This window comes from Coregonus lavaretus, assembly GCF_964263955.1.
Source record: "Coregonus lavaretus genome assembly, contig: HAP1_SCAFFOLD_316, whole genome shotgun sequence".
Lineage (NCBI taxonomy): Eukaryota > Metazoa > Chordata > Actinopteri > Salmoniformes > Salmonidae > Coregonus > Coregonus lavaretus.
The window spans coordinates 182906-209759 of NW_028156444.1; the positions used below are offsets into that span (position 1 = coordinate 182906).

General features: G+C 43.6%; 1 pseudogene across 1 annotated transcript; it reads left to right on the forward strand.

Annotated features, from left to right (window-relative positions):
* Positions 1-13343: 13343 nt before the first annotated feature.
* LOC311126326 (ferritin, lower subunit-like) lies at positions 13344-24132 on the forward strand (annotated as a pseudogene). Its single transcript has 5 exons — positions 13344-13428; positions 18988-19091; positions 19316-19461; positions 22770-22895; positions 23186-24132. The product of its transcript is annotated as a ferritin, lower subunit-like (transcript).
* The last annotated feature ends 2722 nt before the right edge of the window (positions 24133-26854 follow it).

Sequence of the window (26854 nt, forward strand, 5' to 3'; positions counted from 1 at the left end):
GTGCGCGTCGCCAGCCCGGCCCGGCCTGTTCCTGCCCCTCGCACCAAGCCTACGGTGCGCGTCGCCAGCCCGGCCCAGCCTGTTCCTGCTCCCCGCACCAAGCTAATGGTGCGCGTCGCCAGCCCGGCCCGGCCTGTTCCTGCCCCTCGCACCAAGCCTACGGTGCGCGTCGCCAGCCCGGCCCGGCCTGTTCCTGCCCCTCGCACCAAGCCTACGGTGCGCGTCGCCAGCCCGGCCCGGCCTGTTCCTGCTCCCCGCACCAAGCTAATGGTGCGCGTCTCCAGCCTGGTACGGCCCATTCCTGCCCGTCGCACCAAGCCTACGGTGCGCGTCGCCAGCCCGGCCCGGCCTGTTCCTGCTCCTCGCACCAAGCCTACGGTGCGCGTCGCCAGCCCGGCCCGGCCTGTTCCTGCTCCCCGCACCAAGCTAATGGTGCGCGTCGCCAGCCCGGCCCGGCCTGTTCCTGCCCCTCGCACCAAGCCTACGGTGCGCGTCGCCAGCCCGGCCCAGCCTGTTCCTGCTCCCCGCACCAAGCTAATGGTGCGCGTCGCCAGCCCGGCCCGGCCTGTTCCTGTCCCTCGCACCAAGCCTACGGTGCGCGTCGCCAGCCCGGCCCGGCCTGTTCCTGCTCCCCGCACCAAGCTAATGGTGCGCGTCTCCAGCCTGGTACGGCCCGTTCCTGCCCGTCGCACCAAGCCTACGGTGCGCGTCGCCAGCCCGGCCCGGCCTGTTCCTGCTCCTCGCACCAAGCCTACGGTGCGCGTCGCCAGCCCGGCCCGGCCTGTTCCTGCTCCCCGCACCAAGCTAATGGTGCGCGTCGCCAGCCCGGCCCGGCCTGTTCCTGCCCCTCGCACCAAGCCTACGGTGCGCGTCGCCAGCCCGGCCCGGCCTGTTCCCCGCACCAAGCTAATGGTGCGCGTCGCCAGCCCGGCCCGGCCTGTTCCAGCCCCTCGCACCAAGCCTACGGTGCGCGTCGCCAGCCCGGCCCGGCCTGTTCCTGCTCCCCGCACCAAGCTAATGGTGCGCGTCTCCAGCCTGGTACGGCCCGTTCCTGCCCCTCGCACTAAGACTACGGTGCGCGTCGCCAGCCCGGCCCGGCCTGTTCCTGCTCCTCGCACCAAGCCTACGGTGCGCGTCGCCAGCCCGGCCCGGCCTGTTCCTGATCCCCGCACCAAGCTAATGGTGCGCGTCGCCAGCCCGACCCGGCCTGTTCCTGCCCCTCGCACCAAGCCTACGGTGCGCGTCGCCAGCCCGGCCCGTTCCTGCTCCCCGCACCAAGCTAATGGTGCGCGTCGCCAGCCCGGCCCGGCCTGTTCCTGCCCCTCGCACCAAGCCTACGGTGCGCGTCGCCAGCTCGGCCCGGCCTGTTCCTGCTCCCCGCACCAAGCTAATGGTGCGCGTCGCCAGCCCGGCCCGGCCAGTTCCTGCTCCCCGCACCAAGCCTACGGTGCGCGTCGCCAGCCCGGCCCGGCCTGTTCCTGCCACTTGCACTAAGCCAGGGGTGCGAGTCGTCAGCCCGGTACGGCCTGTTCCTGCCACTCGCACTAAGCCAGGGGTGCGAGTCGTCAGCCCAGTACGGCCCGTTCCTGCTCCACGCACGAAGCCAGGGGTGCGCATCGTCAGCCCGGTACGGCCCGTTGCTGCTCCATGCACCAAGCCTGGGGTGCGCATCGTCAGCCCGGTCCGGCCCGTTCCTGCTCCACGCACCAAGCCAGGGGTGCGCGTCGTCAGTCCGGCACAACCCGTGCCTGGGTCACCGGTGCCTGGTCAGGTACCGGTCAGCTGCTCCACACCGGAGCCTAAGCAATCCGCTCCTACGATGTCCAGTCCAGCTCCAGCCAGCGGGGCCAGACCGGACCAGGGGCGCTACGGGGGGATTGTTGGAGGGTGGTGGTCAAGCCCGGAGCCGGAACCGCCTCCGAGGAGGAATGCCTACCCAGCCCTCCCCTGTTTTGTTTATTTTTAGGCGCGGTCGCAGTCCGCGCCTTTGGGGGGGGGGGGTACTGTCACACCCTGGTTCTGGGGACTCTATATGTTGAGCCAGGGTGTGTAGATTCTATGTGTTTTGTGTTCTATGTTAATTATCTAGTTGTTCTATTTCTATGTTGGCCAGAGTGGTTCTCAATCAGAGGCAACGAGTGTCAGCTGTTGCTGGTTGTCTCTGATTGGGAACCACATTTAGACAGGCTGTTTTCCCACAGTAGTTGTGGGATCTTGTTCCGTGTTGGTTGTATTATACCTAGGACGTCACGTTATCGTTTGTTGTTTTGTTTATCGTGTTATCACTATTGATAATAAAGTATGTTTGCATGTCACGCTGCACCTTGGTCCTCCTCCTTCGACGATCGTGACAGTAGTACGCAAATCTCGGGGAACACTTTTGGCTCGTGAGTGCTACTTTCAGAACTACTGGCAAAAAGTATTAAAAAGTACAGAAGAATCTCTTTAATGTTTAACTATTTTTTTTCTCTGAAAAATATATTATTTTATCAATTAAATAATGTTGCATATTGCATTTACAACACAACAGTACAACAACAAATCAAAATACCCCAAAAATAACTTGAAACATATGTTTTAAATGCAATATATTTTTATTACTATTCTAAAGACATTAAATTACAAACAGAAAATGGAAGTCTTCAAAGGTGGCAGTCTCCATGTGATCTCATTTGGAGATTTAATATCTGCAGCTTTTATTCAATATCACTTGGTTTAAGAAGTAGTCCTCAGTCTTAATTGACGCAAACCTCAGTGAGCCCAGACTGTGTGTAGCAGGGCTTCTCGGTTGCCTCGTAGTTGGATGCCTCAGCATTTTCAGATACAACTTTCGCTAGCTTAGTTTCGAATGGGTTCAATGCCACCTGGATGGCAGGCTCAGAGTCAGGCACAAGGAAGTTATCTGGGATGCTAGGCAGAGGCGGCTCACACTCTCTCAGGCTGACAGCACTCTTTCCAGGTCTCTTTTCCGACTCAGATTTGTCCTTAGTGGAGATGAACTCCTTTGACTTCTGCAACTCTTTTGCAGAATCGTCAGAAATGGGGGCACACTGTGGTGTGGATGATGCTTGTTTCAAACCAAACCGTGAAGAGATACTCTCCCGAACTCTGGATGCCAGTGTCTGTGGTTCAGCGGTGGCTGGTTCCCTCTTCTTCAACCTGGCAGTGGCAATAGCATCAGATCGCCTTCTAGCCTCCTTGGAGATTCTCACAGCATCATAGAGAACCACTATTACGATGAAGCCATAGAAAACGAGCCCCAAAATCAGGTTCACCTTCACAAGTGGCTCGGAGTAAGAAGGGTCAGTCAATATGTTGACTCTGGGTTTGATCTTCAGGGTGCTCTTCTGAGCTTTTGGAGCTGGAGCCTGAAGATTTTCTTTGAAGACGTTGTTGTCACCTTGCAATGCTTTTTGCTTGTAAGCCTGTAGATAAGGAATACGTTTCTCCACAATCATCTGTGGGACTTTAGCTTTACCTGGGAAAGTATCATCTTTCATCCTCTGAAGTTGTTCCAGCATCTGGTCCACTTGCACCATTTTGGTCCATTTTGCAACATTGGGGATGTCCTGAACAGGGTGGTCCTTCACTGGCATCAAAGGCTTGTGCTCTGGAACAGAAATCAGGGGCTCTACAAGCTCCGAGGGCTCTTTAGAATTTTTTGAGGAATATCCTTTTGTCAACTGGCCCACGTTACCTGGAGAAGAATCGTCTTTCACCCGTAAACTCTCAAGTTGTTCCAGCAATGACTTAAAATTGGTCTCCTTTGTAGCATCAGGGTTGTTCTGAACAGAGTGGTCCTTCACTGGCATCAACGGCTTGTGCTCTGGAACATAAATCAGGGGCTCTACAAAGTCCGGGGGGTCTTTGACATTTTTTGAGGAATATCCTTTTGTCAACTGGCCCACGTTACCTGGAGAAGAATCGTCTTTCACCCGTAAACTATCAACTTGTTCTTTTGTAGCATCAGGGTTGTTCAGAATAGGGTGGTCCTTCCCTGGCATCAAAGTCATGTGCTCTGAAGACACCAACACATTTGCAGCAACAAGCGAAAGGAGACAGAAAATAACAGCCAACAATAACATCTTCATGTTGCACAGCACACCCTTCTGGGAGAGCTGTGCCATTTTGATTAAAGAAATTGTCTTTCAAAAGTAGGCAGTACAAATTCCAAGTCAAACTACTAGTTGGCTAGCTGTGCTTTGTAAAAGTGAATTGGTTTACTGTTCACTGTCAAACATACACAAGATATGGACCCAACATGATGTAATAGAAGAATCTGATTATAACATCACGAGTTCCAGAATGTTGTAACCTGCTCCTCATTGTATTCATTAATTCAGATAATTCATTAATTCATCTCTTTGGATACATTTGGCAATTAGTTTGACGTGCAGTCCCTGTCTCTAAACTGCTTTCTCCTACGACTTTGGCAAATGCCCCCGTGACCTACAGCTCCTCATATACTACCAGGTCATGGTAGTATCTACACTGGTGCTGGTGCTTGCGATGACCCAGCTAATTATGAGCTTTCTGACCCAGGGAGTGAGACACTTTTTGGCCTTCCTCATGGCCCGCACTGCCCCCCTGGAAACCAAATGTTTAAAGACATGGTACTTTGGTGACTAAGAAAGTATTTTTTAAACCTCTCACTTTGGGCTGGATTCTTCAATGTCTAGTTCATACATGCATAATCTGAGGGAAGAATTACTGTTCAGAGAGAGAGAGAGAGAGAGAGAGAGAGAGATGACTTGTTGATCATACAGTGCCTTCAGAAAGTATTCACACCCCTGACTTTTGCCACATTTTGTTGTGTTACAGCCTGAATTTAACATTTATTAAATTGAGATTTTGTGTCACTGGCCTACACACAATACCTCATAATGTCAAAGTGGAATTATGTTTTTCAAATTTTTTACAAATTAATAACAAATGAAAAGTTGAAATGTCTTGAGTCACTAAGTATTCAACCCCTTTGTTATGGCAAGCCTAAATAAGTTCAGGAGTAAACGTTTGCTTAACAAGCCACATAATAAGTTGCATGGACTCTGTGTGCAATAATAGTGTTTAACATGATTTTTGAATTACTACCTCATCTCTGTACCCAACACATACAATTATCAGTAAGGTACCTCAGTCGAGCAGTGAATTTCAAACACAGATTCAACCACAAAGACCAGGGAGGTTTTCCAATGCCTCGCAAAGAAGGGCACCTATTGGTAGATGGGTAAAAATTGAAAAAGCAGACATTGAATATCCTTTTGAGCGTGGTGAAGTTATCAATGACACTTTGGATGGTGTATCAATACACCCATTCACTACAAAGATACAGGCGTCCTTCCTAACTCAGTTGCTGGAGAGGAAGGAAACCGCTCAGGGATTTCACCATGAGGCCAATGGTGACTTAAAAACAGTTACAGAGTTTAATGGCTGTGATGGAGGATGGATCAACAACATTGTAGTTACTCCACAATACTAACCTAATTGACAGATTGAAAAGAAGGAAGCCTGTACAGAAAAAAAAATATTCCAAAACATACATCCTGTTTGCAACAAGGCACTAAAGTAATACTGCAAAAAATGTGGCAAAGCAATTCACTTTTTGTCCTGAATACAAAGCGTTATATTTGGGGGAAATCCAATACAACAAATTACTGAGTACCACTCTTCATATTTTCAAGCATAGTGAAGCGTTATATTTGGGGGAAATCCAATACAACAAATTACTGAGTACCACTCTTCATATTTTCAAGCATAGTGGTGGCTGCATCATGTTATGTGTATGCTTGTAATCGTTAAGGACTGGGGAGTTTTGCAGGATAAAAAAGAAAGGGAATGGAGCTAAGCACAGGCAAGATCCTAGACAAAAACCTGGTTCAGTCTGCTTTCCACCAGACACTGGGAGATTAATTCACCTTTCAGCAGGACAATAACCTACAACACAAAGCCAAATCTACACTGGAGTTTCTTACCAAGAAGACAGTGAATGTTCCTGAGTGGCCGAGTTACAGTTTTGACTTAAATCTGCTTGAAAACCTATGGCAAGGAACGGTGTTTCCTCCGACACATTGGTGCGGCTGGCTTCCGGGTCAAGTGGGCGGGTGTTAGGAGCGCGGTTTGGTGGGTCACGTTTCGGAGGACACATTACTCAACCGTCGCCTCTCCCGACCCCGTTGGGGAGTTGCAGCAATGAGACAAGATTGTAATTGGATCGCAATTGGATATCACGAAATTGGGGAGAAAAAGGGGTTAATTTTTTTTACAAATAAAATAAGAAATATGGCAAGACTTAAATGGTTGTCTAGCAATGATCAACAATCAATTTGACAGAGCTTGAAGATTTTTTTAAATAATAATGCGCAAATATCGTACAATCGAGGTGTGCAAAGGTCTTAGAGCAGGGGTGTCAAACTCGTTTTAGCTCAGGGGCCACATGGAGGAAAATCTATTCCCAAGTGGGCCGGACCGGAAAAATCATGGTATATATAACTTAAAAACAACAACTTCAGATTGTTTTCTTTGTTTTAATACGATCAACATACAACATAAAGCTGGAGCCTGAGGACAGTGTGTCCAAAATAGTACAAGCACAACATCACTATTAATCATAAAACACGTCAAGTTTATTTGAAAATTCTAAAGAAAAAGAACACACAAACACACAATGCCTCAGTGATTAACAGAACTGTTTCACAGATCACAGAACTATATCAGGGTGTCATTTCTCAGGCAGAAATGTAGATAAAAATTATGAAATCCTGTTCCCCAAACAAGTGCAAGAACCACAGAGTCAAGAATAGGTTAAATATACAAATAAAATAAAATCAATTAAAAACAATAGCACATCAACATAAAAACATATAAACATAAATCTGAAAGCGTTGCTCAAACTCCCGTAACAGTCCCGTTATTTTATCTTTGAACCGCTTCATGTCTGCCACATGTTGGGTCGCGCACACATTTTTCAGACAGGGGAAGTGAGCTGCATCACCACCGGCAAGTTGCGTCTCCCACAATGACAGCTTCAACTTGAAAGAACGTATGCTGTCATAATACTGCGTGACAACTTTGTTGCGCCCTTGCAGCTGTTTGTTCAAGTTATTCAGGTGCTCTGTAACATCCACCATAAATGCAAGGTCCTGCATCCATTCTGCGGAATGAAATTCTAACACTGGTTTGCCCTTTTCTTCCATGAACTGTTCAATTTCTTCTCGTAAATCAAAGAAACGCCTCAGCACAGCACCTCGGCTTAACCATCTTACCCCAGTGTGGTATGGCAGGCCATAGATGTGGTCTTGATGTGGTCTTTCTCTCTGAGAAGGCTGTCAAACTGACGGTGATTCAGGCTTCTGAATCGGATGAAATTAACAGTTTGGATGACCACCTTCATGACGTTATCCATCTTTAATGACTTGCAACACAAAGCCTCCTGGTGCAAAATACAGTGAAAAGTCAAAAAATCACGTCCTCCATTTGCAGATTGCACTTTCTCTCTGAACTTTGTCACAACGCCTGCTTTTTTCCCGATCATTGAGGGCGCACCATCTGTAGCCAGGCTGACAGCGCGGGACCAGTCCCCTCCGACCCTGTCCAGCGCGCCGACGAGTGCGGTAAAAATATCAGCTGCTGTCGTTGTATCTGTCATCGGCACCAACTCCTCGGTGACGGTCAATGTGTCATCAACTCCGCGGATGAAAATGGCCAGTTGTGCAACATCTGTAATGTCCGTGCTTTCATCAATTGCAACCGAAAACGCAATAAATGACTTTACTTTTTGCTTCAACTGGCTGTCCAAATCCACTGAAAGATCGGAAATCCTGTCTGCAACTGTGTTTCTTGTCAGGCTGATATTTGCAAAAGCCTGCCGCTTTTCAGGGCACACAATCTCCGCTGCCTTCATCATGCATGTTTTTACAAATTCACCCTCACTAAATGGTTTTGAAGCCACTGCGATTTCATTAGCAATGAGGTAGCTAGCTTTCACTGCAGCATCACTGATGTCTCGGCTGTGAGTAAACACAGACTGCTGTTTCTTCAGACCCGCCAACAGTTCATTCACCTTCTCTCATCTCCGCTGTCCTTGAAAGTTGTCATATTTGTCGGCATGAAGACTCACATAGTGGCGACGAAGGTTATATTCTTTCAGCACTGCAACATGCTCTGAACACACCAAACATACAGCTTTCCCATTCAATTCTGTGAATAAATAGGATGACCATTTTTCTTGGAACACTCTGCACTCTGCGTCCACTTTTCTCTTTTTTGACAGAGATATATGGGCAATGAGGGTGCCAAAGCACATAATGTTAAAAGTAGAAGCCGTAATAAATATCGCGGGCAAAACAAAGTAGCTCATTGGCTGCACGTGCTTGACCTACTTGCTCTGCCCCGGTATAAACAGTTTGCTTGCTTAACACAATTGCTATTGCGCCATCCAGTGGACGCAATTGGAACAGCAGTTTATTTTATTGAAAAATTGCAGCGCATTTTTATACTTTACAAAATTATTATTATTATTATTATTATTTTTTATTTTTTTTTATCATCTCGCGGGCCGGATTAAACCCGTTTGCAGGCCTGATGCGGCCCGCGGGCCGGACGTTTGACACCCCTGAAATATAGCAATGTGTCATAGGACACATTGTCATACCAAAAATATACAACATAGTACAATATGTTTATTCAAAAAGTCAAGAGAGATGCAATTAAATTTGGCCCAAAAAGCATGCTTTATTCATAACAAATATCACAATGAAGTTAATTAATCAAATTGATCATCAACAGTTACACAGAAGTTTAGAATTATATGCATGATCAGGGTTCAGGATATCAGCTCATGAAATACACCAAACAATCTCAGAACCATAGTACATGTGCAGGTTACACCAATTAATCACATCATTGCAGATTTTTCTTCTTTTGACAATGTACAATGGTGAACACCTTATTTCAAGGTGTTCACCATTATACTCATTGAATCTGATCTACAGTGCCTTCAGAAAGTATTCAAACTGCTTTATTTTTTCCACGTTTTGTTGTGTTACAGCCTACATTTAAAAGTGATTAAATTGAGATTATGTGCCACTGATCTACACACAATACCCCATAATGTCAAAGTGGAATTTTGTTTGTATTTTATTTTATTTTTTATTAATACAAAATGAAAAGCTGAAATGTCTTGAACCAATAAGTATTCAACCCCTTTTTTATGGCAAGCCTAAATAATTTGCTTAACAAATTGTATAAAAAGTTGCAATAATAGTGGTTAACATGATTTTTAAATGACTACACCATCTCTGTACCCTACACATATTGGACAGTAGAGAGAAAAACGTGCTACCCGTCTCTGCTAAAGTCCTCAATCGAATATTGAATTTCAAGCACAGATTCAACCACAAAGACCAGGGACGTTTTTCAATGCCTCGCAAAGAAGGGCACTGATTGGTAGATGGGTAAAAAATTAAAAAAGCAGAAACAGAATATACTGCACCTTTGAGCATGGTGAAGTTATTAATTAGGCTTTGGATGGTGTATTAATACACACAGTCACTACAAAGATATAGGTGTCCTTCCATCTCAGATGCAGGAGAGGAAGGAAACTGCTCAGGGATTTCACCATGAGGCCAATGGTGAACAGTTACATAGTTTAATTGTTGTGATATGAGAAAACTGAGGATGGATCAACAATAATAATATAATAATAATATGCCATTTAGCAGACGCTTTTATCCAAAGCGACTTACAGTCGTGTGTGCATACATTTTTGTGTATGGGTGGTCCCGGGGATCGAACCCACTACCTTGGCGTTACAAGCGCCGTGCTCTACCAGCTGAGCTACAGAGGACCACAACATTGTAGTTACTCTACAATACTAACCTAAATGACACAGTGAAAAGAAGGAAGCCTGTACAGAATAAAATATTTCAAAACATGCATCCTGTTTGCAACAAGGCACTTAAGTAATTCTGCAAGAAATGTGGCAAAGAAATGAACTTTTGGTCCTGAATACAAAGTCTTATGTTTGGGACAAATCCAACACAACACATCACTGAGTACCACACTTCATATTTTCAAGCATGGTGGTGGCTGCATCATGTTATGGGTATGCTTGTCATCAGCTAGGGATATTTGGGGGGGATAAAAATAAACTGAATACAGCTATAAGCACAGGCAAAATCCTAGAGGAAAACCTGGTTCAGACTGCTTTCCAACAGACACTGGGAGACAAATTCACCTTTCAGCAAGACAACAACCTAAAACACAAGGCCAAATCTACACTGGAGTTGCATAATGTTCCTGGATGGCCTAGTTACAGTTTTGACCTAAATCGGCTAGAAAATATATGGCAAGATTTGAAAACGTCTGTCTAGCAATATCAACAATCAACTTGACAGAGCTTGAAGAATTCTAAAAATAATATTTGGCAAATATTGTACAATCCAGGTGTTCAAAGCTCTTAGAGACTTACTCAAAAAGACGCCGCCAATGGTGCTTCTACAAAGTATTGACTCAGGAGTGTGAATACTTACAGTACCAGTCAAAAGTTTGGACACACCTACTCATTCAAGGGTTTTTCTTTATTTTTACATTGTAGAATAATAGTGAAGACATCAAAACTATGAAATAACACATCATGTAGTAACCAAAGAAGTGTTAAACAAATCAAAATATATTTTATATTTGAGATTCTTCAAATAGTCACCCTTTGCCTATTGTGGTCCTCTGTAGCTCAGCTGGTAGAGCACGGCGCTTGTAACGCCAAGGTAGTGGGTTCGATACCCGGGACCACCCATACACAAGAAATGTATGCACGCATGACTGTAAGTCGCTTTGGATAAAAGCGTCTGCTAAATGGCATATTATTATTATTATTATGACAGCTTTGCACACTCTTGGCATTCTCTCAACCAGCTTCACCTGGAATGCTTTTCCAACAGTCTTGTAGGAGTTCCCACATATGCTGAGCACTTGTTGGCTGCTTTTCCTTCACTCTGCCGTCCGACTCATCCCAAACCATCTCAATTGGGTTGAGGTCGGGGATTGTGGAGGCCAGGTCATCTGATGCAGCACTCCATCACTCTCCTTCTTGGTCAAATAGCCCTTACACAGCCTGGAGGTGTGTTGGGTCATTGTCCTGTTGAAAAACAAATGATAGTCCCACTAAGCCCAAACCAGATGGGATGGCGTAGCTCTGCAGAATGCCGTGGTAGCCATGCTGGTTAAGTGTGCCTTGAATTCTAAATAAATCACAGACAGTGTGACCAGCAAAGCACCCCCACACCATAACGCCTCCTCCTCCATGCTTTACGGTGGGAACTACACATGCGGAGATCATCCGTTCACCCACACCGCATCTCACAAAGACACAGCGGTTTGAACCAAAAATCTCAAATTTGGACTCCAGACCAAAGGACACATTTCCACCGATCTAATGTCCATTGGTCGTGTTCCTTGGCCAAAGCAGGTCTCGTCTTCATATTGGTGTCCTTTAGTAGTGGTTTCTTTGCAGCAATTCGACCATGAAGACCTGATTCACACAGTCCCCTCTGAACAGTTGATGTTGAGATGTGTCTGTTACTTGAACTCTGTGAAGCATTTATTTGGCCTGCAATTTCTGAGGCTGATGACTCTAATGAACTTGTCCTCTGCAGCAGAGGTAACTCTGGGTCTTCCATTCCTGTGGCGGTCCTCATGAGAGCCAGTTTCATCATAGCGCTTGATGGTTTTTGCGACTGCATATTGACTGACCTTCATGTCTTAAAGTAATGATGGACTGTCGTTTCTCTTTGCTTATTTGAGCTGTTCTTGCCATAATATGGACTTGGTCTTTTACCAAATAGGGCTATCTTCTGTATACCCCCCTACCTTGTCACAACACAACTGATTGGCTCAAACGCATTAAGAAGGAAATAAATTCCACAAATTAACTTTTAAGAAGGCACACCTGTTAATTGAAAAGCATTCCAGGTGACTACCTCATGAAGCTGGTTGAGAGAATGCCAAGAGTGTGCAAAGCTGTCATCAAGTCAAAGGGTGGCTATTTGAAGAATCTCAAATATAAAATATATTTTGATTTGTTTAACACGTTTTTGGTTACTACATGATTCCATGTGTGTTATTTAATAGTTTTGATGTTTTTACTATTATTCTACAATGTAAAAAATAGTAAAAATAAAGAAAAACCCTTGAATGAGTAAGTGTGTCAAAACTTTTGACTGGTAGATATTTCTGTATTTCATTTTCAATACATTTACAAAAATGTATAAAAACATGTTTCCATTTTTTCATTATGGGGTATTGTGTGTAGATGGGTGAATTTTTTATTTATTTAATCCATTTTGAATTCAGGCTGTAACACAACAAAATGTTGAATAAGTCAAGGGGTATGAATACATTCTGAAGGCACTGTAGTGTCCAGGCACCTCACTTTAAGTTGTTTGAACACAGTAAAAGTCCAGCAACACTTCTTATGACCTAGCTTTTTGTTCAAACCCATCTGTTTTGTATTCTAGGGACTCAAGTGAGTAGACTGGACACAGGTTTTATATACACACAATGGATTGTTTTCCTGTACAGTGCTATATTTGTACCATATAGTGTCCAGGCACCCATTTTTAAGCTGTTTGACCAGGCCAGCAACACTCCATATTATTCAGAGCCCCATGAAATGACACCATATATAGATTCTACAGACCTTACCGAGTACACTCCAGCCCACTTTTACATTGGCACAAATAATAGTTTTTTCTCTATAAGCCAATATGTAATGGCAATACAGCAGTGGAGGCTGCTGAGGGTAGGACGGCTCATAATAATGGCTGGAACGGAGTGTTCTTTCCAGACAGAACACTCTGTTCCAGCCTATATTATGAGCAGTCCTCCCGCCAGCAGCCTCCACTGATATACAGTGATTTGCATTGGGGGCATTTATTTGACCTCGGAACATGTTTTAAAACCAAACATTTATGCAAATGTCACCTAAATATGACAAAATATGAATAATTGTTCATGTTTAGACAATTATTTTTCATACATCATTAATAAATACAGGTTAATGACTTTTATTAGGAAAATGTATGACATAATGTGACCCAGAAGTACATCTTAAGTGTTGTTGACAAGTAACTGATAGCCCAGTAAGGCTGTTGGCATGAAGTAGGAATAAATAGTTTTAAATAGTGGAGTATGGTAGTTATTATTATTATTATAGTTATTTTTTCTTTTTTTGTGTGTAGTGTTAGATGGTATGGTATTTAAAATAAAAAAATTAAGCAAAGTATAAGGGAGTTATACTCCAGTCTAGTAGGTGGCGGTAATGCAACATTTATTGGATGCCAACCGCCGTAAAACCTAATCGAAGAGGAAAGCGCTGTTTCTCAGGTCAACTAACTAGCTGCTCTGGTAGTGATTAGAAACAAAAGGGAGAAAGTAAGTACAACATTCTGGTACTTCAGTATTTGATACGTCAATGCAATTAGCTGGAGGTTTACAAGCTAACGTTAGCTGTGAGACATTATTTAAGTTGTTTACTGTGGATAGCTAATATTGATTTGGGTAACACCAACAAGCTAGCTAGGTAGCTAACGACTATCTTTAACGTTCCTTATCAGAGAAGTACACCCGTGTTGGTGACCTAGCCAGTTAGAAAGCTAGTTTGTCTTGATCTGCATTCCTCGTTTTTGTCTGTTAGCGAGCTACCGTTACTGTACTGTAGGTCACTACACTCACTGTCGCGCATTACTTAGACTGCTTGGCAAGTGCCAACCTGCCAAACTTTGCAATGTATGGGCATGCCTTTATTTGTTAAGTCCAGGATTCGAGATATGTTAGACCAGGGGTACTTAAGTACTATTTTAGAAGTCCCGGTCACTCTTATCCTAGCTAAGTGGTAGCCCAAAGGCCGGCAGATATCGAGACGTTTAATCTAACCGTCCAAAGGGAATAGATGCAGCCGGCCAGGGGCGGTGTGTTCAATAGGGCGATATGGGCGACGCACTGCCAAACGGGAAAAGGAAGGGATTTTTTTTCTAATCAATTATATCACGGCAACAGTAGTTATCAGTGTTGTAATCTAGACGTCTGATCTGCCACTAAATGTCCAATCAGGCTAAAGTCGTGCTTCAAATGCCCCCCCCCCCCCCCTTTTGGGGCGATTTCAGTCAGGTTGAAAATCGCCCAGAAGTCTGTCATAGACTCCCATGTAAAATCTATTTTTTTCAAATATCAGAGCTTTCAATACAATCTCTATGGGTTTCTGAGGGCTTGCACTTACGCGCTTTCGTCATACGTAACATAACCATGAACGTAACTAAGAAAAGAGCGGGTAGCAGCGTGAGCGTCAATCAATTCACTACTACTATCAAAATGGCTAGGCTTCAGTGCAACTCGATCGTGTCTTTGAAAGAAGTTCCTTTTTGTCGGCGAACAAATGAAGATAAATTGGCAACGAAACAATTAGGACCTCCCAGACCAAATTTAATAATTCAACAGGTTTCTACTAAAGGGGGGAAGTCCTACACCCGAGGATTTTCCAAAAATTGGTACGAACGAAAAACCTGGCTAGCAGGCTGCGATGTAGCTAATGCAGTCTTCTGCTACCCCCTGCTTACTCTTTCACCCTGAAGGCGGCACGGCAGACAGCACCGCTTGGACAGCGACTGGTGTGTAACGGACATGCACCATCTTTCAGGAAAGATTAAGAAACATGAGCTGTCAAAGACCCACATGGATAGCTGTTTGAGATTGTCTGCTTTGGGGAGAGTGAACATTCCCACTCAACTGGATGAGGGATACAGGCTAGCTGTCCGCCGCCACAACGATGAGGTTAGTGTTGATAATCACAAGTTTACTGGAGAACTGAAACTGACAAGGCTGACAAGATAGGACCCTTTTGTCCATTGTTATTGGATAGGAACAGAACTTATAACCAGCTCCTGACCTAAATAGATCTTAGCACAACATTTTACTCAACATATCATATTCCATATTCACTATAACAAATATATTTACTACGACATTAGCAAGAACCGCCACATCCTCAGCCGGCTAATCCAGTGTGTGAAGTTTTGCGGAGTGTTTGAGTTAGCTTTGCGAGGCAAAGATGAAACTGAGGGCTCCACCAACCCTGGTAAGCCAACACTTTTGAGATCAGTCAATAAATGCTTCTGGTATTGACTTATATGCTGCCCCTGTCTTCATGTTGTTGCTGGACATATCTTTTTTAAAATGTGTGTAGGTCACCTAAATCATCAGAAAAATTGCCCCCCCTGAGAATTTTTTCAGGAGCCGCCACTGCAGCCGGCTATACACTCACATCCCAGGTGTACCGGTTTTCGTTCTCCATAGAGACTGCAAATGCGTCGACTTCCTCCTTAACTCGATTTAATGGCAAGAATGCGGGAAATATGCGTATTTTCTTTGCGAAACACGATTTTCCACCACCATGCTAAATCCTGATTTTGCGCCCCACATTCAGCCTGGGGTAAACAGGTTCCTGCAACCTGATTGGCTGAACGCAATAGCAACATCCGGGACTAGCATTCCTAGGCATAACCCATTATCCATGGTGGTGGAATGGTAGGCTTATTTCCCGCATTTTTTTCTGCCTTCTCGCCATTAACGAGGAAATCGTCGGATTTGCAGCCTGAATGGAGAATGCTTTTTCAATACGAACCGGTCCACGTTGATACATGTATAGCTAGCTGCATGCATTCCCTGTGGACGGTAAGATGAAACGACTCAAAGTGGCCATCTGCCGGCCTTTGGGTTAGCTAGATGGCAAAGGTCCAGATGGATATTTTAATTTATCAGTGTAGTAAGAAACCCCCACCTCGCAACAATGCGACCCCAAACTGTTCACTATTAACACATCTTGTTGGCTGATTTTATTTTTATGCAGTTTCAAAACTAATTTCCAGCAGTTTCACATTTTGCCATGGGGCTGAGAGAACATTTAGCAACTTTAAAGCACATTTCCTGCCATGTCTTGTGTATTGATATACTTGAGTAACCCCCCCCCCCCCCAAAAAAACAAAACATCAATAGGGCCCTGGGTATTTGACTTGGCAATGAGAACCACAAGATTTAGATAGCTGCTTAGCCTAACTTACCTACCTAGCTAATATTGGTTAGTGGATCAGCTGGACATTTCTGACCGGTTATAATCAGTTCTGTCTGTCAGTGAATGACATAACAAAATAAAAACTGCCCTGCACTACCACATTTGTTCCTTTTTTTTTATCTGGACCCGCGGTCCGTTCTGGGTCAGAATACGGACCGCGATCCACCTATCAGAGTATGTGAGCGAAGCTGGAGCGGAGCGTGCCCAATTTCACTGTAGCACGGAGCAAGATTCCCAAAGGCTGGAACGTCGGTCTTCTCACCCTTTCCAATTTCGCTCCAGTAGCGCTCACTTCATGGCTCAGGGCATGCCCGGCCCAGCATGCATTTGTAGTCTACTTGTGTGCTGCTATAGCCCCTTGCTTTAGCTACTGTCATGGAGTTCGCTAAATGTTTTCATAAAGAAACTGATAAAACACACAGGTGCAAAATCAAGGTGACTTACAAAGATGAGGACCAAGAGAGGTAGTGCAGTGATCTAGTGTCCACAACTAAAAAATCATTGTGGAATGTGAAAAGACATGTATCCCAAAAGCATGATGGTGTACTTACTACATCTATACAATAGGCCATCATTGATTTTGGCCCAATTGGCCTGGCATATTCCCACGTTCAAGGAGCTTTCTGTTTTGATTGGGTTATTTAGCCTAAAAACCTTTTAGGCCTACCTAAAAATAAAAAAACAACTCTACATCTCTGCCCAGCCTGGCAATAGTGGCCAAAAGGGTGTTTAGCATTCCCAGTGGCTCTGCAAGTGTGGCGAGGATATTCTCCGCTGCGGGCCTGCTCTCAAGGCACCATTGCATGAGCCTGAAGCCACAGACTGGCCAAACTCGTGTTTCTAAAAATGAATTCATAAGTCATTTTTAGTTTAATTTCTATTTAATTATCACGGCAACTGGTTTGATACATTCACCTCTGAAGGTAAATAATGTACTTACATTCAGCAATCTTGCTCTGATTTGTCATCCTAAGGGTCCCAGAGATTATCATTATTATATGCCATTTAGCAGACGCTTTTATCCAAAGCGACTTAGTCATGCGTGCATACATTTTTGTGTATGGGTGGTCCCGGGGATCGAACCCACTACCTTGGCGTTACAAGCGCCGTGCTCTACCAGCTGAGCTACAGAGGACCACCAGAGATAAAATGTAGCATAGTTTTGTTGGATAAAATCAATTTTTATATTCAAATGTAGGAACTGGGTTGTACAGTTGAACCCCTGCTGTCTCTGGCTCCCCACCCACCCTGCACGGCCATCTAGATGTGTGAAAGTTAGTGTATAAGCTAATGATCCATCATGTATGACATTCCTGGTAGTGTGTAAACGTACATTTTCTATTACCATATCACTTTTCTATGTTCTCTATAGTTGTGTACATAAATGTATAATTTGACCAATTCTGCACATTTTGGCAGACTTGATACAAAATAGTCCAGTATTGCAATGGTTCACTGAATCAATCTGAAACTTTGCACACACACTGCTGCCATCTAGTGGCCAAAATCTAAATTCCGCCTAAACTGCAATATTATATTGTGGCCTTTCTCTTGCATTTCAAAGATGACGGAACAAAAAAATAAATAGAAAACACTTTTTTCTTTTACCAGATCTAATGTGTTATATTCTCCTACATTAGTTTCACATTTCCACAAATTTCAAAGTGTTTCCTTTCAAATGGTATCAAGAATATGGATATCCTTGCTTCAGGTCCTGAGCTACAGGCAGTTAGATTTGGGTATGTCATTTTAGGCAAATTGAAAAAAAAAAGGGTCAGATCCATAAGAGGTTAAAAACAGTTTTGATGGCAACAATTAAAAAGGGCTAGGCCTACTATTTATTTCTCAACTGGTAATTGAAGTGTGCTTCCCATTCAAGTGTATGTAATAGTCATATTAGCAACCCACGCTAGTTGTTGCATCTTTAGATCTCCCCTCTTTCAAAATTTCTAACGGATATTTTCATCTCTGTCACATGAAACCGCTTGCAGTGCGGTGCGCTTTTGACAATGTGTTGGTGCGCTTTTGCCCGATGTTTTCCCGCCAATTGTATTATGGAACAAACATTTGCACGTAGCCTACTGCCTGTGCTCATTGCTGCGCTTATAACGTGAATAAATAAATTTATCAACATTTTAAGCTAATCGTTCTGATCTATTGCATCAGCCTTATTGCTTTTATCGTCCCACAACTGTCCCAGAGTCTGTTTGGAATAGGCCATTTCTTTCTCGCACAAAACGACAAGCTGACCAATAGAATGTCAACTTTTCTACTATAGGGGATATTAGATTGACATAGGCTAGTGATTTTGCTGTTCGTTACTCGTCTTGTTGGCTGAGGAAAAGTAAATGTGGCAGTTATTCTATCGTCAAAGTGCGCATCGGAATTCGGTAAGAAGGACACACACCGTTGCATCCTTGAGTTGCATGTTCTGTTAAGATGAATAACCATAATGTAAATGTGATTTCTGTCATTCTGAGCACCGTGGGTGCGACCCTAATTGGGTTATGGGTCCAGTAAATTCCTCAAATGCCCATTAAATTAAAATGCTGCCGGAAACCCTGATATGATATATAAATACTAGGGCTGCCTAGTGTAATTGCAACATTTACAATGAGTAGGCTATACATACAGCTGCACGGACTCCGCTTCATGTAGACATGAGTTATATTAGCTATGATTTCATAACTCCAAAGACTACGCTTATTATTTAAAATCGATGCCTTTGTTTCATTGCAGAAAAGAAAGTTGCTAGTTACTAGTAATGGTGTGGGTGAACATATGGTTTATTAAATTAGTCAATATATATTTCATACCAGTGACCTATTTATCTTTTAGTTAATTTCATGTCTATTTTGCCATTTCAGAGATGCAGTCGCAGGTAAATCACAACTTCCACCCAGAGAGTGAGGTGAACATCAACAAGCTGGTGAACATCAAGCTGACTGCATCCTACACATACCTCTCCCTGGTATGATCTATATAATATGTATATACAAAATATTAAGAACACCTGCTCTTTCCATGACAGACTGACCAGGTGAATCCAGGTGAAAGCAATGATCCCTTATTGATGTCACTGGCTATTTTCTCCTCTGTGCTCCTGCATGTTATAAAAACATGTGATCTGTTGATGTTACTGACCTGTTTTTATCCAATGTGTATTTCATGTTTTATTTCTCTGTTCTCTCCTAGGGGATGTATTTCGACAGGGACGACGTGGCTTTGCCCAGCTTCTCTAGTTTTTCCTGGAGTGCTCTGTGAAGGAGAGGGTGCAAGCAGAGAAATTGCTGGAATACCAGAATATGAGAGGTGGTCGCGTTCTCCTTCAGACCATCGCTGTAAGTCACTATTTCTCCCCGGTTAACTACAAAACATGCTCACTCCTATTTTGCTTTTAAGGCCTTTGTACCTGAGACTGGCAGCTGAATTTACTGTCCTGGAATTGCCCTCTCCCTCACTATCATAATTTACCCATGTATAGGGCCCTATAAAATCAGTTAAATGTTTGGCCTGATTAAGTTTTTTCCCAAATTCCGCTTTTCTCCATTTTTGTTTTCCCAGGACCATTTTTTCAATTTTTGTTTTCAGGTTTGATCGCAAAATCTATTTTTTTTTTATAGAACATCCAGTTTTGTTGTTTTTCTAAGTCTACAACAATGCTTAAATCACATCAGGAGACCACTTTTGAGATCTGAGAAAAATGTAAGAAATGTAGTTACCCAGGTAGGCATTGGCCTTGCTCTGGCACCCCAATGGTGGAACAAGCTCCCTCACGACGCTAGGACAGCGGAGTCACTCACCACCTTCCGGAGACACTTGAAACCCCACCTCTTTAAGGAATACCTGGGATAGGATAAAGTAATCCTTCTACCCCCACCCCCCCCCAAAAAAAAAAAAAAAAACATTTTGTAAAGTGGTTATCCCACTGGCTATAAGGTGAATGCACCAATTTGTAAGTCGCTCTGGATAAGAGCGTCTGCTAAATGACGTAAATGCAATGCCCACCAGCCAGAGACCATTGTTTGGTTACCAGTGTTTCTGTAGTGCATGCAAATAAATGAAAGTCAGATAAATCAAAAGCCAATTTTGCTGGGGTCTAGGGACTGATAGGGTTAACTTGGGCAAATTTAATGAATTATTATATATACATTTAGTTGATTTCCTACTAAGTTCAATACATTTTTGAATATTGTCGAATTCCCTCAATGCAAATTTCACGCTCTAATGTTCCAAGCCCTCTTCTTATCAGGGGAGCCATTTCCAGTGCGTTGTCAGGCATTGCCAACAGGGAGATCTCGTTAAATATGGATAGAATTCGTTAAAATTACTAAATGGCATTCACAGAATTTAAACGCTACAGCAATGCTCTTGTGAAAATTTAGAAATTTGAAAACTAGTGTTTCAGCATGTATTATAACCACTACAAAGATGATGCAAGATAGCTAGCTTCTTCAAAAGACTTGACTGGTTAGCTAGCTAGCAGCAGAGCCTTCTGGCTAATATCATAGACTTTGTCTAACATTGTTTTACAAAGAAATAGGTCTATGTACTTGTCATGTTAGTTGAAGCTAACATTAGTTTACAAAATGATTGTTTGCTAAGGTGTATATTCGGTTGGCTTTGCTATCTAGCAAGCTGAGATCTTATTGCTCAAGTTGGTAATCCCGTTGTTTTGAAAACCGCTTGCTAGCCCTCGTCCAGTACATAACATGCAAATATCTAATGTTATCCTAGCTAGCTTAGTGTTACTTCTCTGTAGGGCTTTCCCTGACCCAAAAATATATTGGTTGTACGAAAGTAGTCTGTTCTTTCGACCAATCGATTGGTCTACATTTTAAAACGTGTATTTTTCCATATACAGTGCATTCGGAAAGTATTCAGACCCCTTCCCTTTTTCCACATTTTGTTACGTTAAAGCCTTATTCTAAAATGGATTCAATCAAAATGTCCTCAATCTACACACAATACCTCATAATGACGAAGCCAAAACCGTTTTTTAGAAATGTGTGCAAATGTATAAAAATAAATAAATACCTTATTAACATAATTATTCAGACCCTTTGCTATGAGACTCGAAATTTAGTTCAGGTGCATCCTGTTTCCAATTATCATCCTTGAGATGTTTCTACAACTTGAAGTCCACCTGTGGTAAATTAAATTGATTGGACATGATTTGGAAAGGCACACACCTGTCTATATAAGGTCCCACAGTTGACAGTACATGTGAGAACAAAAACCAAACCATGAGGTCGAAGGAATTGTCCGTAGAGCTCCGAGACAGGATTGTGTTGAGGCACAGATCTGGGGAAGGGTTTCAAAACATTTCTGCAGCATTGAAGGTCCCCAAGAACACAGTGGCCTCCATCATTCTTAAATGGAAGAAGTTTGAACCACCAAGACTCTTCCTATAGCTGTCCGCCCGGCCAAACTGAGCAATCGGGGGAGAAGGGCCTTGGTCAGGGAGGTGACCAAGAACCCGATGGTCACTGACAGAGCTCCAGGGTTCCTCTGTGGCGATGGGAGAATCTTTCAAAAGGACAACCATCTTTGCAGCATTTTACCAATCAGGCCTTTATGGTAGATTGGCCAGACGGAAGCCACTCCTCAGTAAAAGGCACATGACAGCCCACTTGGAGTTTGCCAAAAGGCAGCTAAAGGACTCTCAGACCATGAGAAACAAGATTCTTTGGTCTGATGAAACCAAGATTGAACTCTTTGGCCTGAATGCAAAGCGTCACATCTGGAGGAAACCTGGCACCATCCCTACGGTGAAGCATGGTGGTGGCAGAATCATGTTGTGGGGATGTTTTTCAGCAGCAGGGACTGGGAGACTAGTCAGGATCTAGGGAAAGATGAACGGAGCAAAGTATAGAGAGATCCTTGATGAAAACCTGCTCAAGAGCGCTCAGGACCTCAGACTGGGGCAAAGGTTCACCTTCTAACAGGACAATGACCCTAAGCACACAGCCAAGACAACACAGGAGTGGCTTCGGGACAAGTCTCTGAATGTCCTTGAGTGGCCCAGCCAGAGCCCGGACTTGAACCTGATCGAACACCTCTGGAGAGACCTGAAAATAGCTGTGCAGCGACTGGATTTCTGCATGTATGTCAATACCACAGGAGTCCTCTTACATTTTGGGAACTTTAGTCCTGTTGATCAGTGCATCCCGAATGGAGGCAGCAAACAAGGTACCAGGCCAGCTGGGATTTACAACCTGATAGCAATATTTTTGGGACTATCAAGAAATGTATTGAGCTGCATCCATCTATTCTGCCAACAATGCCTTAATGTATGTAATGGAATGTTGAGTCAAATATAACCTATTTTTAAAACCTCTTAAAAAGTGGAATGGAATGTGGGAGGCGCTAGAATGCATTGACTGTATTCCGTTTTAATGTTTGGATTCCGTTATTCCGTCAGCGTGTTCCTCAACGCGGATTTGTCAGGGCCCTACATGCAGTTGTGATACCCAAGTCACTGTGCCTGTTTGACTACATTGCAGGAGAACTGTGAAGAATCACTAATATACAAATAACTTTGCTTGATGCATCCCAAATAACTACTCTGTGATCTAGATTAGCGGTTCTGGGCCTTGCCTTGCTCAAACTGATTCCTTGAAATGCGCTGTCTGTCTCTCTGTTTCAGAAACCCAGCAGGGAGGACTGGCGAAGTGGCCTGGAGGCCATCACCTTCTCCCTGGAGTTTCAGAAAACCCTCAACACGTCCCTCCTCGAGGTGCACCGTGGTGCCAATACTCACACTGACCCCCATGTAAGTTCATGATAATTATCCCATTGTGATTAACTGCTGTGCATATTTTAATGGATGTTTACAGTGTTATTAGATCAGATGTATATGATAGCTATGTATAACTGAAGCTCATAACAGCTATGTTGGTCTGTTAGTGATTTGAACAGATCAAATATGGAGAAGGAGGAACAGATCGAATGTTGAAGGAATACCTGCAGGATGCATCTACCACTATGATATCAATGCTGTGCTGTGTCTGTTGCAACCGGGCATTACAATACAATCTTACTTTTAATTTACTTCCTCATTAGCTGTCTGACTTCCTAGAGCAGCACTTCCTGTCCGACAGCCACGACACCATCAAGAAGCTGGGCGACCATCTGGGCAGCCTGACCCGCCTCACTTCCTCTGAGACCCATGGCTCCATGGGAGAATACCTGTTTGACAAACACACCCTGTAAGACCCACAGCAAGAAGAGAGCACAGCTTTCAAACAGGGACTGGAGTCTTGTGCTGGGCAGAACGTCCTTTCTAACTGTGCATGCATTTCCGTTACAAGTAGCACTAAAGTGTGATTTAGCAACAGAACCACATACCTCTTTTACAGTACGTACAGAGAACAATGCAAGATAATGGAACAGTTGAATACCTCAATAACACCCGTTTACCACTTCTGATGTGAACAGTGGTTACCACTGACAAAAGGTGTAATGGGTTCGCACTAAAAAAAAAATCACATACTTTAGAACATAAAATAGTACGCTTTATTTTCACTGCATCAGGGATAGCGTACACAGACGTTTCGGCTTTACATCCTTAAGTGTGTAGGTACAGTTTTCTTTTAATTCAAAACAGCATTTTTAAAGAACAAACGATGTGCAGCAGGTGCTTCTAATCAGGGTTGCCACTCATCTGCCAATCAGGGATGTGGCTTTTCTGGCCTACTTGTATACAAATGAGTCACAAAGAAATACAGAATTATAGGGTATGGGAGCGGGCATGAAGGGCAACTCACAAATCAACCGCCCCAGGTGTCTGTTCACCTAAACAACCCTGGTGCTATAAGTCAACTTGGTTTCTGCCGTAGTTGATCAAGCATTCCAGCAATATATATGCTTCATTGTGTTGTGCATTCCTACATATTTATGAATCAATGCTGTGTTACACCTAGTTTCATTTTTAAAAAGCAGCATATCATTAAATATGTTCTGAAGGATTTAATCTAGTTTAATTTGAATAAAAGTAACACTACTGGTATAGATGGCGTTGTCTTATTTTGGGGGGGTCCTGGTATTCCTGGGTCACTGTCGAGCGAAGGTTTGTTTTACTTGCGACTGCCATACAGCCTGTGGTAGATTGTTATAAAAAAATGTTTAAGTATAACCGCAAAGAAAATATACACTACCAGTCAAAAGTTTGGACACACTTACTCATTCAAGGGTTTTTCTTTATTTTTACAATTTTTGACATTAGAGAATAATAGTGAAGACATCAAAACTATGAAATAACACATGGAATCATGTAGTAACCAAAAAAGTGTTAAACAAATCAAAATATATTTGAGATTCTTCAAATAGCCTCCCTTTGCCTTGATGACAGCTTTGCACACTCTTGGCATTCTCTCAACCAGCTTCATGAGGTAGTCACCTGGAATGCATTTCAATTAACAGGTGTGCCTTCTTAAAAGTTAATTTGTGGAATTTATTTCCTTCTTAATGCGTTTGAGCCAATCAGTTGTGTTGTGACAAGGTAGGGGTGGTATACAGAAGATAGCCCTATTTGGTAAAAGACCAAGTCCATATTAGGGCAAGAACAGCTCAAATAAGCAAAGAGAAACGTCCATCATTACTTTAAGACATGAAGGGCAGTCAATATGGAACATTTCGATTTCAGTCACAAAAACCATCAAGCGCTATGATGAAACTGGCTGTCATGAGGACCGCCACAGGAATGGAAGACCGAGAGTTACCTCTGCTGCAGAGGATAAGTTCATTAGAGTTACCAGCCTCAGAAATCGCAGCCCAAATAAATGCTTCACAGATTTCAAGTAACAGACACATCTCAACATCAACTGTTCAGAGGAGACTGTGTGAATCAGGCCTTCATGGTCGAGTTGCTGCAAAGAAACCACTACTAAAGGACACCAATAATAGGAAAAGACTTGCTTGGGCCAAGAAACACGAGCAATGGACATTAGACCGGTGGAGAGATTTTTGGTTCCAACCGCCGTGTCTTTGTGAGACGTGGTGTGGGTGAACGGATGATCTCTGCATGTGTATTTCCTATCGTGAAGCATGGAGGAGGTGGTGTTATGGTGTGGGGGTGCTTTGCTGGTGACACTGTGATTCATTTAGAATTCAAGGCACACTTAACCAGCATGGCTACCACAGCATTCTGCAGTGATACGCCATCCCATCTGGTTTGGGCTTAGTGGGACTATCATTTGTTTTTCAACAGGACATTGACCCAACACACCTCCAGGCTGTGTAAGGGCTATTTTACCAAGAAGGAGAGTGATGGAGTGCTGCATCAGATGACCTGGCCTGCACAATCCCCCGACCTCTATCCCAATTGAGATGGTTTGGGATGAGTCGGAACGCAGAGTGAAGAAAAAGCAGCCAACAAGTGCTAATATATGTGGGAACTCCTTCAAGACTGTTGGAAAAGCATTCCAAGTGAAGCTGGTTGAGAGAATGGCAAGAGTGCCAACACTTTTTTGGTTACGACATGATTCCATATGTGTTATTTCATAGTTTTGATGTCTTCACTATTATTCTACAATGTAGAAAATAGTAAAAATAAAGAAAAACCCTGGAATGAATAGGTTTGTCCAAACATTTGACTGGTACTGTAGGTCTGGAAAATTGTGAGTCAAACCCTATTCAGCACAATTTTTGACAAGAAGATCACCTTAAGTTCCACCTATGCACTAATCTCGTTCCCAGCTAATTCTGCCCAAATGCCCGAAAGGTCTGGTGGACCAACGTGTCAAACTTGGCCTTCGTTAGCCAATAAAAAGATTGTGAGGATCTACCCGACGCATAGGCAGTGAGGGGATTCTATTAATGCCCCCGGTGAACAGAGTTAGCGTTGATTGTATTCTATTTCGAACCGGGCTGCCTCCCGGGCGTGAGTCAAGTGCCTGTTCTGGCTGACAGCAGTCGTCCCAAAACAAAAGTGACGTAGGAATCTGTGTTTTCACATGCAAAAGTGATCGCTTTCTGCCTCCCTAATGAAAACTATTTTGAAAATTCAAACATGTTTTATGGAAAAGAGATGTTTCTGAATGATGCACCATGCTGCATTGTTGACGATGGTCTTGTCCCATGCATCAACCAATGGTTGCGTGCCACATAATCGACTGTGCCGTCGGGCACCACATTGCTATAACATGTTGTTAGCTGATACGTGAAATACAAATCAAAACGTTGTAACATCTGGCATGCGTCAGCAACGTCTGAGCAGGGGAACACGACCAATATGAACGAGCGGCGCTCATTACAGTTCGATTTGAGCAGGGCGCGCCTCCCTCATTGGCTTCGCCTGGTCACGTGACAGGCCATAGCCCGGTTCAACTCAGGGCAGCTTAATAGAACTCCCTCATTGGCTTAATCTACCAACCAATCATCTCCCACAACACCTTCCCCCTAAAATACAATTACACGGGGAGGAGACATCAGTGTGAAATGAGCGTTAATTTACATACACTGCATTTCGTATGCCAGTTTAATACGCCATGCAAGTGACTCGGCAAGTAGCCTTGTAGTTGAACTTTTGTAGGCTTTTAGTGGCAAAAACTTAATAAAAGGCATCTGGCAGAAGTAAATTCAAACACAAACATAATTGTGTATATCTTATGAGGGCATTTTCATGAATTTGAAATAATCTTGAAGCCCATTCAAAAGACCAGGGACATAAACACGGAAATATGACGTAGGAGCGTATAACTTGCATGGCGTATTGTCATGACAAGCCATATG